The sequence below is a fragment of the Schistocerca cancellata genome, chromosome 7 (genome assembly GCF_023864275.1).
Source record: "Schistocerca cancellata isolate TAMUIC-IGC-003103 chromosome 7, iqSchCanc2.1, whole genome shotgun sequence".
NCBI lineage: Eukaryota > Metazoa > Arthropoda > Insecta > Orthoptera > Acrididae > Schistocerca > Schistocerca cancellata.
In genome coordinates this window covers 513911864-513928237 of record NC_064632.1, presented here as the reverse complement: position 1 = coordinate 513928237, position 16374 = coordinate 513911864, and positions in this window count along the sequence as shown.

Below are 16374 nucleotides of genomic sequence, written 5' to 3'. Positions count from 1 at the left end.
AGGTTTCTATCCCAACAAAAACAGACGTAAAATTTATTTCAAGCTGATAGTGGTTTTGTATCAGTTTGCATACTTATAACGCTGTTAAGGAAACAGGCATCGGCAATGAAAGGAGGTAAAGATGGTAATGTAGGACCATAGTGGCTGGTAGAGACACACCTGGATTGGACAAAGACGATTTATTTACTTAATCGTATTTCGAGGGCCCCCCGTCTGGCAGACCGTTCGCCGGGTGCCGGTCATCCAATTTCACGCCACTTCGGTGAGGATGAGGATGATAGGATGATGATGAGTACAGCACAACACCAAGTCCCTGAGCGGATAAAATTCCCCGACCCAGCAGGGAATCGAACCCAGGCCCAGAGGATTGACAATCCATCACGCTGGCCATTTTGTTTTTTTATCTCATTTTGTTCGTTTTCGTTCGATGCATCTGCTCGGAGTGGACGTCGTAAGACATCCGCTTAAGTTCGTCGTTGATCCATGAACTCCGATTTTTTTTTTTATTACAGAGGGCAGTTAACCCTCTGACTGAACACACTGAGCTACCGTGCCGGCGCCAGTCAGCTATCGGGGACGGACAACAAAGACGATGCAGTCAGCTGAGACTTGTTTAGTGGAACTGTCTTGTGTTCCCCTGACGTGGTTCAGGCAGTAGATCTAGAACGAGAATTCACTCGTCGCCCCTGTTACTGGCAGCTGAGACGTATCTACTAGCGTCAGCACAGTGCAGCCGAGCAGCCTTTACTGGTGTTACAAAGGCTGCCGCGTTAATTAGGACCACTGCTACAACCAGATTGTCAGTCTTACAAAAGTGGTTCAAATGGCTCTGAGCACTATGGGACTTAACATCAGGCGCCATCAGTCCACTAGAACTTAGAGCTACTTAAACCTGACTAACCTAAGGACATCACACACATCCATGCCCATTCGAACCTGCGACCGTAGCAGCAGCGCGGTTCCGGGCGGTAGCGTCTAGAACCGCTCGGCCACGCCGGCCGGCTTGACAGTCTTACCAGGAACAGTTTACAGCATACGCTCACCAGATGTCATGCCTCAAACAAGAATCAAACCGCCGTAGCGTTGTCGATGGAGCGGATTGCGTAACTGCTCGCACGAACGACGACCAAATGGTTTAAGTGATGAAACCATGACTAGAGTCAAAGTAGATCGCATCGGGCAAAGGAACACAGTTCGAAACCTAAGCATATCATGGCTATATATCATATTCGATGGATATTGACCATCACGGGACAGACCTAGAACTTCATACAGTCCATGCTGCTGCTATGACGTCTAGGACATGTACTGTTCCCGCAGGACTGTTCCCGTGTAAACAGTATCGCTTGCCTAACATCCTATACAACTTGTTCAGCTCTCCTTGGTGGCACAGAGGACATCCAATGATTAACTGTGAGAAACAGACCGGTTTACATTGTTTTAATTTTTGCGGTGACAGATCGCACATTCAATATGAAATGTAGTGACGGGCCGGTCGTTGTGGCCGAGCGGTTCTAGGCGCTTCAGTCCGGAACCTTATCGGGCATGGATGTGTGTGATGTCCTTAGGTTAGTTAGGTTTACGTAGTTCTAAGTCTAGGAGACTGATGACCTCAGATGTTAAGTCCCATAGTGCTTAAAGCCATTTTTTGTTGTGACGGATAGCTTCGTGCTTCTTTAGGGCTGCTATGTGAGCAGACCGCACCACGAACCGATATTATCAAGATCTGCGGCTTTACGGTTATATTCCTACACAAAGCAGAACCAGTGCAATATGCTACAGGTAGTGTTCTCATGCGACGTTGTTGTTGTTTCAGTTATGTCTTGCATTACCGTGACTTCAAAATTATTCAATATTAGATAACTTTTTTCCTCGCCTCTGAGTGACACCGTCTGTGAAATATAAATTTCGGTAAGCATAGAAATCATTAAGCAGTGACATTATTTGTACATAAAGAAATTAGAGGAATATTTCGTGTTATGTTGAATGACAAGTGCTCTTCTGAATATCTACTAATCCATATGGCGTACTTATTAGAAAACGAATAATGATATATCCAGTTGTATTATCAGCACAGCGCACGCGTCTTTCAATATCAAAATTTTCAGCTTTAGAAGACCGTGAAGATATTTATTTACATGGTTGCAAAAGCAAAGAGGCACATTTTGTCTACTAGATTTCATGACATCTAAGGCACTTATTCCTCATACCTATAACAGCGCTGCAGTCTGGAACCGCAAGACCGCTACGGTCGCAGGTTCGAATCCTGCCTCAGGCATATATGTTTGTGATGTCCTTAGGTTACTTAGGTTTAACTAGTTCTAAGTTTTAGGGGACTAATGACCTCAGCAGTTGAGTCCCATAGTGCTCAGAGCCATTTGAACCATTTGAACCTCATACCTAAAGAACGTGTGGCGTCCTGTCAATAATCGAGAATAACGGAAGACAGCGGGAAATTTTAGTGGTTTATGCCCAAATCTTACGTTCTGGGGTGAAACGGTACCATTACATCAGATACAACATACACGTAGCATATTATTGACCTATTGGTCACACTACAACGTTAATTTAAGCAGAATTATCAGTGTAGTACACAGAGTTTATTTTTTTAACAGCGAGGGTCTACGGGGTTAGCTCCCAAAGATCAGGGCTTCGTTTCTCCATATTATCATAGCCGATGCATCGTAGTATCGCTCTGGAATTCCTTGCATGCATGGAAGTGGCCAGTGAATGGTCATGAAGTATCGTGTGGACAGATGAAATCCTGGACAGATGAAATCCATTGCCATCTCCAAGGACACATCAATAGCCCGAGAATGTGGTCAACGGAAAATCCACTCACATACCTCAGTCAGTGCTGCTTCCTTATGCCAAAGTGACTGCATGGTGCGGAATTATGGAATAGTTTGTAGCAGGGTGGATTCTATTATTGACCATGACCATTCACTGTCCGCTTCCATACATGCAAGGAATTCCAGAGTGAATGTTTGTCTTGCTGGTAGGTCAGCAGGAAGTAACTCCTGAAAATGTATGATTTTTGAATGGATGGCAATATAGGATGTTTTGCGGGAATTTATGCGCTATACTTGCAGGCATGTCCAGTTTTCGGGTAGTTCGCTATACACTGCATGTTTGCACACCACTGCGTGACATCTCCTGCATTGCTGTAGCCTCATCTGACGTTTGTCAGATCATCTGCTTTCCTCCCTATGTCACATTGTACTTCAAAAGAATCTGTAATCGTTTTCTCCAGAGCGTTAACAGATTAAAGACGAATGCCTTTTTCGATAGTATTAAGTGTCCGAAAATCTGCAGGGCTGCTGGTGTATAGTCAGTATAGTCATCATTCTTATAAAAGAGCCTTATCATCAGCACACTAGAGAGGCCTATTGGACGTCTTAGACTGAAACTGAGGATCAGCTGTGTGCGAATCATTTGTTGGTATGCGTAATCGGGCTTTTACAGCGCCATTTACTGGTAAAATTTTCGTTTCTTTTTTTTTTTACAGTGACATTTCCCTTGGCGTCACTGATATAATGTTCAAATTCGACGTCAAAGCAGTGAGGCACGTGTGAAATGACTCCATTACGCATTGTCGTCAAATTTATTTAAGCTGGCGACTGCTATATCCACGAGTAGCCAGATACCAGTGCACATGTCAGAAAAATGGGAGAGAAAAGATGACAACACAAGCCTGGTAGACTCCTGCAGACGGGACTCAAATCCACACCGGAGTCGAGCAACAGGACTGACCCAACGAAGGTCCGTATACAACCAAAACGAGTCTATAGCAACCTATGCAACAATGCATTGCATCGAACCTTCGACACAATGCTGTCAAAAGATGAAACACAAGCCACAGTCCAAATCGAGACCGAAGAGGAAAACCGATAGACCTACCAATGAGGAGACATCAAGGAGTGGACAGTAGCATGGTGGAGAAAGTAACGAATACTGACAGACGAAGAACATGACTGACTGAGCTGTCGAGTTGTGCCGGTATTTATACAGGCCGCAAGGGACACTATTGGCCGTTATTGGCGAATCGGTGAGTACAGCACTGCGGCAACACCACCCTCCGTCGTCCATCGAGATCCATTTGCTGAGGTGGGCATTCAGCGTCTGTGCAGCCCAGTAAGAGAGCGTCTCTCCCTGTGCGGGTCCTCCCACCACCTCTCCCTGAGTGGGAGTATAAATGCGGCAATTTCACATGGCGCCACCACCTCCTCTCCTCCACCACGCCACCTGTCCTCCCCCATTTTGTCTCCCCTCCCCGCATTTCTTCCCCTTTGCCACTTGAGAAGTGGGAGGAAACAGAGTCTGTGCTGAGCTTCTGGAGAGGAAAAACGTAGTTAGGGTCTTTAGTTATTTCCTTTATTTATTTTTACGAGTGTTATCCTGCTGCCAGAGTGTTCTACAACTGCCTCCACACTCTGCCACCCCGTGTCCCCAATTTTTCCGATCACATATGTGTACGTTCACCTCAAAGTTCGAAGACCAACTGTTCTAGTCCAGAATACCACCACCAGAGGTTGCTCCAAACTGTCCTACAGCTGGCACCACCTGCTTCCACTTTTCACTGCCACCCTCACTTGTGAATTGGCGGGAATCAAGCAAAAGTGCAGTGTTCTGCCCGTATTTGTAGCGGGTAATGTGCTCAATTGACGAGATGTTGGTGTTGTAGAGAGGGGAGTTTGATTAGTGTATTTCCTGCAAGCATACAGCTGAGGACTGCATCCATAGGCTGCTGCAAGAGGAATGGAAGGAGGTGATAATGGATGAGAGTATGGGAAATGCTTTCCAGCAAATAATGGTGAGGTAGCAGGATGGAATGAGGATGCTGCTCAAGTTTTTTTGAGATGGCCAGTTAATCCACGATGCATTTGAGAACATCATGCTACTGCACTAGCCCAGACTGAAATAACAAGAGATCGGTGAAGTCTGGCATTGTCAGGAGGGAGAGATGGCAGCCTTAATGTGGTTTATGCAGTAACCGCGACATGAACGGTCTCGGGGTTGCCGCTAACGAAAGCGCGGCGGGACAAACGGGAGCGGCCCGCGAACAAACAATACGGACGAACGGGAATGGAAGGACAAGCACGACGACAGACAACCGAGCAAGACACCAAGTATTAAGCAACGGGGTCACAAGAGAAATCGAAACAATGTCCACTCGTAAACGGGAGGTAAGCACACGCAATGTGAACACGATGTCTGTAAGCGAGATATCAACAGACTCAACGCAAATACGGCGCGACTGCTGCAGAGACCTTTAGTGGTCGTCGTGTTCCATGTTGTCTGGCGCGGATTCGAAACCGCGGCGCTTGGTACCAGAGTTTATTAAATAAAAAAGTTTTTTTAAAGTAAAAGCTTTTCGTGCCTAGACCCTAATTTTCGTATCACAATTAATTTTCGATAACTTGTTTCGGCTGCTACCTGCAACCGTCTTCAGGTTTGTAACACATGCAAGAAACGTAGCCTAATATACTTATGCACAATCAACTTGAATACAAAAGTATATTTTAACACCCGAGCAAAAAATGAGGAGTTAAAGGAACATTGGGCAAACTCATTTAACAAATGGCTCTGAGCACTATGGGACTCAACATCTTAGGTCATAAGTCCGCAGTCATTTAACAGCTTAGTACAAACTATCTTAATGCTTACGAGGTAACATACCATTCAAAATAAGAAAAGGATCTGAATATGCATTGGAAAGCATCGTTAGCTGTAGTCATGCAACTATGTGCATTTTTAAGTACCAAAATAATAACAGTAGTTGAAAACGTAACGGTGAGGAAGACAGGTTGTAGATTTGTTGAAAGAATCGTTTATCAGAAACCTCAAAACGCTTGTTCTACATCCAAATGGATTTTAAGATATAAGGATAGTAATGCCATGAATTTAAAGTGTCAAGCAGAGATCTGTATTACGTCCTGAACTTGCAACATGCCAGTTGTAGTAATCAGATCCTATGTAATTGAAATTCATTAATGAATAAAATCCAAGGAGGTTTTGCCTAAGTTCAACTAATTTTAAAACCATAAAAGTAACCGGGCAGCAAAGTTAAAAGTTGGATAAAAAGCTTGTTCCTTGTGAGAACAGTATATGCAACGATAATACCTAATTTACTATTGCAAGCAAAAAGTCCAACTTTTACTCATGCTACTACACATTTTTCTTTATGACCGTCAAGATGTGATATTACCGTACGTTATAATATTTTTAGCGCTACGCTGTACTTTAATGGTTTTATCGTTTGAGTCTCATGTATGATCAGTCGATTACTCCGATATTTACATTTCTTAGCGCTACTCCACACTTTGACGCTTTTATCAATTGACTCTCACATATAGTCTATCTTTCACGTATGACACGTAGCCAGATAGCTATATAAGGCAGCTGTCTTGTCTTGTAATTTTCAACTTCATTCCGTGGTTACTTTTATAGTTTTAAAATTAGTTTTCCTTCGGCACAAGCTTCTTGGATTTTACTTTAGTTTGTGTGGCTATCTTCCGTAGCAGCTGTTAACATCTGTTGTTATAGGTTATCTGTCTTGAGCTGACTGCAATGTAATTAAAAAGGAATTAAACCAGACGCGTTTCGTGATTTCCCTAAATCTCTCCAGGCAAATGCCGGGATGGTTCCTCTGAAAGGGCACGGCCGACTTCCTTCCCAATCCTTCCCTAATCCGATGAGACCGATGACCACGCTGTCTGGTCTCCTGCCCCAAACCAACCACCCAACCAAACAGACGCGTTTCGCTTTTATTTACAAAGTATCTTCTGTGATGTTTTGTAAATTGGATACCCACGTTTGTACATTTACTTTTTGATTCTTTTAGGTCAAAAACAGCGTTTTCTTTACGAAGTTGGTCTGCAGGTTTCTTACGGGGATTCTTTACTTAGTCCGCACCTTCCCTGTTGCTAGCAGTGGTTGGTGTCGACAGGCATCATTTTACATCTACAATTTGTAGCATTTTGCGTTATTTCCTGCGCTGCACTATTTATAATTGACTTTCCCAACTGTTTTTCATTCATCACTGCCACAGTGGTTATGCCTATTTGTTCGTTTTTTTCACGTTGTGAGTGTTGCCAACCTGAGAAACGATTTTGTGTGTGTGTGTGTGTGTGTGTGTGTGTGTGTATGTGTGTGTGTGTGTGTGAGAGAGAGAGAGAGAGACAGAGAGGGGTGGGGGGGGGAGCGGTTTGTCCAAGGAGAGAGAGAGAGGGGGGGGAGGAGGGGGAAGAACGACGGAGATAGCCTGGACAGTGATTTTGGGACAGATCTGGGAGGAAATGATAGTGGTAAATCCAGCCTGTGGTTAAATTTGTACTTTTAATGTTATATTAAGTGGTCAATCAGTTTAACGAATGTGTGGTTTTCCAAGTTGATCTGATCATTTATGAGTTGTTTCTTTTCTGTTACTATTTTTTGAATGTGGTAGTTTTCTTGTAAGGTCAGGAGGCGTTTTCTGTTGTTATTTATCCTTATGATTTCCATGTCTGTGTCTATGGTTATAATTTTATGTTGGTGTTGGTGTAAGAGTACAGCAAAAGTTGAACGATTTGTCCTATACCTCCATACTCTTACTTGTTTTTTGTATCTGGTGTCAAATATCCTCCTGGTTTGGCTGGTTCAGATGGCTCTGAGCACTATGGCACTTAACTTCTGAGGTCGTCAGTCCTCCAGAACTTAGAACTACTTAAACCTAACTAACTTAAGGACATCATACACATCCATGCCCGAGCAGGATTCGAACCTGCGACTGTAATGGTCGCGCGGTTCCAGACTGTAGTGCCTAGAACCGCTCGGCCACACCGGCTGGCTGTCCTCCTGGTTTGAATGATGTATCTTCCATCACATGTATTGCATTTAAGTTGGTATATTCCTAATTTCTGATATAGATCAATATTTCCTGTTGATTTTGGGAAGTATTTCTGAATTGAGTTGTTGGTTGGTGTGTTATTTTTATGCCTTGTTTTTTGAAAATATTGGATATTTTGTGTGTGTATTTGTGATTGTATGTCATTGTGTACCATCTCTTACTTTCTGTCTCTTTCACACTTTGTGTTGTTTATCTTCTTGTATTTTGTGTATCTGCTTGTGTGTGATTTTGTCCCTGTGTTGGTGGCTGTTGGGTGTTTGTTCTTTTCTGTTTCTTGATTTTATTGTTCAGCTTTGTTACTAAGTTCTCTTTGTATCCATTGTTTGTGGTTATTTGTATTATAGTAGTAATTTCTTTTTGTAATTTTCTGTATCTAATGGTACTGAGTTTAGTATGTGGAGCATGTATCTAAGTGCTTCCTGCTTTTGAGAATTGGGGTATTGTGATGTCTCATATACACTTGTGTCGTCGGTTTTCGGTATATGGCAAATGTGTGTTGGTTGTTTTGAATCTTTATGGTGATGTCCTAGAAATTTTACTGTCTATTTTGCTCTTTCTCTATTGTAAAATTTATCTTACAATGAACAACATTTATGTCTGTGTGTAACTGGTCCATTTTATTGTTTGGTTCATCTATCAGGCACAAGATATCATCCATATATCCATTCCAGTATAGGATGTTGTACCTATTTGGCACTATTTTGTTAAATATAATCTGTTCTACATGGTTCATAATTATGTTTGCTATAGTTCCAGGCACAGGAGATCCCATTGGTAATCCTTCACTTTGTAAATAGAATTCATTATTGAAGTGAAAATAATTCTGCTCTGTTATTAGCTCTAGATTCCTGACTGTTTCTTTGATGTATTCATTTGGAAGTGTACTGTGTGTCTTAAGGTTTTGTTCTGTAATGTTTATTGTTTCAGTTATTGGTATATTGAAATACATATTCTCTACATCAAGTGCCTGGAGGGTGGCTGTGTCCGTAACTTGTGTGTCTTTTATTTACAGAATCAATTGTGTGGTGTTCCTTATAGTCCTGTCTTCTTGTAATTTGTAGTTTTCTGATAAGAATTTCAACATGCATCTTGCGAGTGGGTAATTGGGAGCGTTTCTATAATACACAATAGCTTTGACAGGGAGAACTTTCTTGTGTAGCTTTGGTTGTCATCGGAGGGAAGATGCACTGGGATCTGTTTGTATCAGTTTTCCTTTCTCATTGTTTTCTATTGTATGTTCAATGTCTTTCATAATATTTCTCAGTTTCGTTTGGAATCTGTTTGATGGATCTGATTTTAATTTTATAATTTTATTTTTTGTGATGAACTCTTGTGTCTTACTGATGTATTGTTCTTTATCCATGAGAACCACTATGTTTCCTTTATCTGCGTCCGTGGTTATGGTATTGTGTTCCCGTAGTTTCTTTCTAAGCTTTGACAGTGTTATAGAATCTGTATTGTTTCAGTTTCTTCTGTTTTCTTTCATCTGCGTTATTATGTTTGTGATTTCATTACTGACTAGCACTCTCATCAGACCAATGTTTACCTAACTTGTTTCGTTTCTGTTTTCCTGTGTGAGAATGATGTCTGTTGTCGGTTTTCGGTTTATGGCAAATGAGATTTTCTATGTATTTTTTTGGATTTTATTCATTAATTAATGTCAATTACATAGGATCTGTTTCCTACGAACAGCATGTTGCAAGTTCAGGGCGTAATTCAAATCTCTGTCCTGTGATTTTAACTTCATGGCATTACGACATTTATATTATAAAATCTCTTTGGCTGTAGAAAAAGTTTTTTTAAGATTTCTTGTCTACAATTCTTCAAGCAGGTCTACAATCTGGCTTGCTCGTGGTTTTCAACTACATACTGTTGTTGTTTTGGTACTTACAAAAGCCTCATGTTGAATGACTACAGCTAATGATGCTTTCCAATGCTTATTCGCCGCCTTCTCATAGTATGAGGGGTATGTCATCTGATAAGCATTAAGATACACTGTAGAGCGAAAGAGATCAGAGTAGGCATGTGTATTCAAATACAGATATATGCAAACAGGCAAAACACGCAGTTCTTAGATCGGTTACTGCTGATACAATGGCCGGTTATCAAGATTTAAGCGAGCCTGAACGTGGTGTTACAATCGGCGCACGAGCGATAGGACACAGCATCTCCGAGGTAGCGATAAAGTTGGGATTTTACCCTTACGACCGTTTCACGAGTATACCTTGAATATCAGGAACCCGGTAAAACATCAAATCTCCGATATCGCTGCAGTCGGTAAAAGATCCTGCAAGAACGTGACCAAAGACGACTGAAGAGAATCCTTCAATGTGATAGAAGTGCAACCCTTCAGTAAATTGCTGCAGATTTCAACGCTGGGTCATCAACAAGTGTCACTGTGCAAACCGTTCAAGCGAACATCAAAGACCGTCGTGTACCCTTGACGACTGCGTGACACAAAACTTTAACCCTTGACTGCGCCCGTCAACAACAACATTGGTCTGTTGATGACTACAAACATGTTGCCTGGTCGAACGAGTCTCGTTTCAAATTGGATCGAGTGGGGGTATGTGTACGGAAGTGGGGAAGACCTCATGAATCCATGGTCTTTGCCTATCATCAAGGGACTGTCAGGCTGGTGGAGGCTCTGTGATGGTGTGAGACGTGTGCAGTTGGAGTGATATGGGGCCACTGATGCCTCTAAATAAAACTGACATGTGGCTCGTACATAACAGTCCTGTCTGATTACCTGCATCCATTCATGTCCATTGTGAATTCAAACGGGCTTCGGCAGTTTCAGCAGGAGGATGCGATGCCCCACACATCCCGAACTGCTACAGAGTGGCTCTAGGAACACTCTTCCGCGTTTAAAGATTTCTGCTGGCCACCAAACTACTCAGACATGAACATTATTGAACAAGTCTGGGATGGCTTCCAAAGTGCTGTTCAGAAGAAATCTTCACCCCCTCATACTCTTACGGATTTATGGCGCCAATTCCCTCCACCACAACTTCAGTCATCAGTCGAGTACATGCGACGTTGTGCTGTAGCACTTCTGCGAGCTCGCGAGAGCCCTACACGATATTAGGCAGGTGTACCAGTTTCTTTGGCTCTTCAGTGTAGTTTATACTAAACTGTTAAATAACTTTGTGAAACGTTCCCTTTTATTGTTGCTAAGGTGTTGTACAATGTTTTTGTATTCTACTTGACTGTACATAATTTCTTTGGCTATGTTTCTATATGTGTTACATGTGTCCTCAAGACGGTTGCAGGTAGCAACCGAAACTAGTTCTAGAACTAAAATTGTGGTAGGAAAATTGCGGTCTAGACACTAAAAGATTTTACTTTTAAAAAACATTTTATTAACAGAACCAGAGGTGCTCGCCTTGGTTTATGGGACTCAACTGAGGACACTTGAAAAGGGTTTGCTACCCTTACTGATAGCGTGTGTGTATATGTTGACCTTGGTGTGTACTCTGGCCCACTATACTTGTCGACATTGGCGGAGAACTGTCCCACAGCCGCTGCCAGAGGAAGTGACTCATACCGATCTACGGGCGTTTAGCTGCTGAGTGACTTTTACACAGATAACATGGTAAGAGCGGATAGGACAGCAATTCATCACAGCAGTGTGGGAACAGTAGCCTCCTAGCAGTCTAAAGTGAAATACCTGGTGAGAAAGTTGTACACATACATACATAAATGGTAAGAAGGGACAGTACAGCAAGCTACCACTGAAGTGTAGGATTGCCCATATACACACTTACAAATGATCGAAAATACTTCGCTGCTATAATTACACATCGAAACTGTCGTGTAAAAAACCATCACTCATAAACAAAGCCGGCCGCGGTGGCCGTGCTGTTCTAGGCGCTGTAGTCCGGAACTGCGGGACTGCTACGGTCGCAGGTTGGAATTCTGCCTCGGGCATGGATGTCTGTGATGTCCTTAGGTTAGTTAGGTTTAAGTAGTTCTAAGTTCTAAGGGACTGATGACCTAAGATGTTAAGTCCCGTAGTGCTCAGAGCCATTTGAGCCATAAACAAAGGATCACAAAGCAACACACTAAAATAATCATAACAACACAACTACTGGAAGAACCGACCTCAGAATATCTCACCACGTGAGAGTGGCGGCAGCTGCATGTCTGTTTACCTCAATACGCATATGCAGACTACGCAGCTTACAACAAGTGTTATCTCCACTCCTACCCCCCTTCCTCTCACCCTCTCCTTCACCGAGCGAGGTGGCGCACTGGCTATCACACTGTACTCGCATGCGGGAGGACGTCGGCTCAATCCCGCGTCTGGCCATCCTGATTAAGGCTTTCCGTGGTTTTCCTAAATCGCTCCAGGAAAATGCCGGGTTGGTTCCTTTGACAGGACACGGCCGACTTCCTTCCTCGTCCTTCCATAATTCGATGAACCCGATGACCTCGCTGTGTGGTCTCCTCCCCCAAACAACCCAACCCCAACCCCTCTCCTTCGCCTGTAAGTTAGGACACCAGTTTTCCATATCGCCGATAAAACACAGAGATCCGTATGCTGGGAACGATATAGTGTTTGAGATCTGCAGAAATCAGCAACAGATGGACAAAAGTCTTGACAACAGGACGCTTCCTGCAAGCCGTTAAACGTACTTCCCGGAATGACTGGTAGCCTAACCCCCCCCCCCCCCCCCCCCGCGGAACAGTAGCAAAGCACTTGACCATTCATCACAGATGATGAACTGAACGGTCAGTAGCGGCGTGCTATCAAACGGTCAGGTTTTGTCGACACTGTCTGAAACTGGCCCTCAGTTAAGTGAAATCAGTCCCATGTATTAAAAACATTGAAATAATACGTCCCGTGTAAATGACATACACACAGATCTTCATACTACTCATTTCGCAGTGCTCCAATCCATCCAATCCACCTGCCCTGTTCCCAACAGACTGATAGCAGTGTTTGCCCTCGGTAGCCTCCGTTGCTGCATGCGGTCACCTCCTGCACTTATTCTCATTCTCAATATCATTGTGTGTGTGTGTGTGTGTGTGTGTGTGTGTGTTTTCTTGTACTTTGTGGAAGGATGAGACTCCGGCTGTACAGACGGCGGGGGAACAGACGGTGGAGGAATTTTACACAGATCACTCGCTCCCCATGCAGTAACACTATGTGTCTGCCTAATGTGTTGCCGTTTCTAGCAGCTCAACTGCTGCAATGCCTGAATAAACATGAAAACTCATTTGTTGCATGAAGTATTACTACTGTGTATTCTCCAGGTAAGGTTCTCACGTATGCTACAACAAATACTGTACCGATAGTCCTCGCCTCACCTTGTGTAAAAGAGATTGTCTTACGGTTTTAAAACGAAAACTTTCACAGTTCAAATGATGGATATAATACTAAAAATCTATGAAATCTCCAGCTAAATAAGTGTAAACTCACACTTGTGATATGAAATTCTGCTTGCTACAATGATTATTGAACGAAGAATATTGAATCTTGCATTAAATATATACAAATAAGCACTTCACACAATCCAACAGGCCTTAAACATACTTTCAGGTATCATGTTCCACACACTATGGTTAGTAAGAGACTTCCTCAATAACGTAATCCCGGTGGGATCAAATACATAATAAATAAAAAACAGAACAGCAACATCTGTGTTACATTACGAGTGCATCCTGCCCTTATCTCTGCAGGAAGATGCAACACTGTAATAACATCACACAGCTATCGAAAGAACAAAAACCTGCATGGATCTGTGTGATGTCCTTAAGTTATTTAGGTTTAAGTAGTTCCAAATTCTAGGGGACTGATGACCTCAGCTGTTAAGTCCCATAGTGCTCAGAGCTATTTGAACAATTTTTTTTGTCTTCACTTTGATATGTGGATAGTAACTAAACAGCTCAGAACCAATCTCCCCTCCTACCTCCCTCTCCTCCCCCTGTAGCCAGTAAAACTGATCCTCCAGACCTGTTCTATCCTATCGCTGACGGCACAGAAAGATATCCACACACTGAAAGTGCCGTGTGCTTTGGTTGGTACTGGGCTGACAGTGATGTACTATTTCCTGTCTACAGCTGCACCGTCCCATAAGTAGTGTTTCTGCTTTCCCAATCGTGTTCTAGTCTCTTGCTGATAGTACACATACAGATCTGCCTGCAACGCTCTGTTTTGGTCGTTGTAGGGTTGATATACTGTTTCGGGTCTGCAGAAATCAAACGTATTTCTAGGAAATGCCGACTATTCCTCACGGGACGTCCAGAAACGTGCTACAGTCCTTGACTATATCTCACAGTGCGAAGAGAAAGTACTCGCCAGATGTCGGACGCTGCCGCCGGACGGTCGCTGTGACCGATAGCCGTTGAGTGCACTGCGGGTGGTCGCTATTCCGTATGCTCACGCTGGCAGCGCTTTTGCTGCTACCCTCATCCAGCAGTCTCCCGTAGCCCGAGTACTCAAAATTAGGACTGTGGAATTCATGTAAATAAACTCTCATGCATGTGCGTATCACGTACATTTCAGACGCATAAACGTAAGTATAGAACAGTGGTTTACACGCTTTCTGTTCACATGTTAGGAAGAAAATACAGTTATCTCGACCTACGACTCAGTTCTCGATGAAAGATGAGCAAAATGCCTAGATCATATCTCAATAACCATCAGTTTTTTAAATATTTTACTCAATTTTACAAAAAATGTTCAAATGTGTGTGAAATCTTATGGGACTTAACTGCTAAGGTCATCAGTCTCTAAGCTTAAACACTACGTAACCTAAATTATCCTAAGCACAAACACCCACACACCCATGTCCGAGGGAGGACTCGAACCTCCGCCGGGACCAGCCGCACAGTCCATGACTGCCGCGCCTCAGACCGCTCGGCTAATCCCGCGTGGCTCAATTTTACATATTTTCCACCAATTTCACAGTTATACCACGGTAATTTAACGCATTTTACCATATTACTCGAGTTAAAATCACTGCTCTCGACTACTTATCACATCAACAAAACATCTCATCGCGTCGATCTCATGATGTTACAACCAATGTCATCGCAGAATTTTTCTCAATTTTTGTATCTTTGCTAAACCACCCCCTCGATTACTATGTAAGTGTAGCATACTTGTGGACATACCGTGAACTGTGTTACACCGCCCACATCACTTGAAACAAATACTGTCTAGCTGACAGAGAGGGGAGGTGCAAAAACTACGTTCCTTAGCCGAAACACTTTACAAATTCAGTAATTTTTTTTTTAATTTTTCTTTACGATTGACTGTCTCCGACTGTGAGAATGGGAGTCCCATACTATTCTGGCTTTTTGTAGGATATAGTTAGAGATTGAAAGTTCCCACGAACACCTTTGAAAATTACCGCCCCATCAAGCGAATCATATCCATAGCAGCATTCTGTCCTCTATGACGAAACGAGCTGCCCCCTACGCTGAAACTGTCGGCTAAGGATCATGAGCGAAACTCTGTCTATGCACCTCGCAACTCTTCCTCTGTCTGCAACATCATGTCAGATTTAATTTAGAACTGACCAGACGTAGGAGGGCTCTATACGTGCAACGTTTAACGTCTCATGAAGAAGCTGAGATCCACGTAACGAATACACTTCAACATTTTCCTTTTGCAACGAGCGTGACACTTCTTCCCAACTTGCACAACCTATCACCGCTAGTGATATAGACCAGTATACTCATTCCAATACCGTAACTGCCACTCTGGAAAAACTGTAGATACGGTGCTGATACATTTGAGAGTGTTGTGATGACATAATAGATGGTCAACAAGAAGAAGAAGAAGAAGAAGAAACCTATAGTTTATGCAGGATGGATCTCCAGATGGAAGGAGTTTAAAAATTTTTGCATCAATCACTCGCGCTATCAATTTTGAAGTATTGCTCTAGTGTTTGGAGTGCATACCAAGAAGGTAGTGGAAAGAGAGGAATGATCGTAGAAGATAAACACACACTCGTAAGGCTATACGGTTCTGCACTTAAACACGCTGTAACTAAAAGCGGTGCCGTTTCTGATTTATTAGTCATTGGTTGCAACGCTATTAATACTCCCATGCAGCAAATATGTTTACAACACGTGATGTACATTCATCCTACAAATTTTCTATTCCAGTCGCTGTAGCGACAAGCCTTAAGCTGCTGAAACTACTACCTTCTACACCAATGAAAAAAGGAAAGAAACTAACACAGATTCTTATGTAGTGGGGCAATGGTGTACTTCGCTTGCATCTTCGTTCCTCTGGAGGAGGGTACTGAAGTAGGCTTGGTGGAGATTAGTCACACATGCGTTGGAAGCCTGAGCCGGCTGTGGTGTGGTGAGATTTGCTGTTAACGATTCAGGTAGACAACGCTCAAAATCACACCCAGAATAAACATATAAAAGTAGAATGTGGGTTTTAGGCCTATAACACTACTGCTACAACCCGAAAGAACAGCAGAAAACAATGGTTCCATGTTCGACACATGGCCTGCCACATG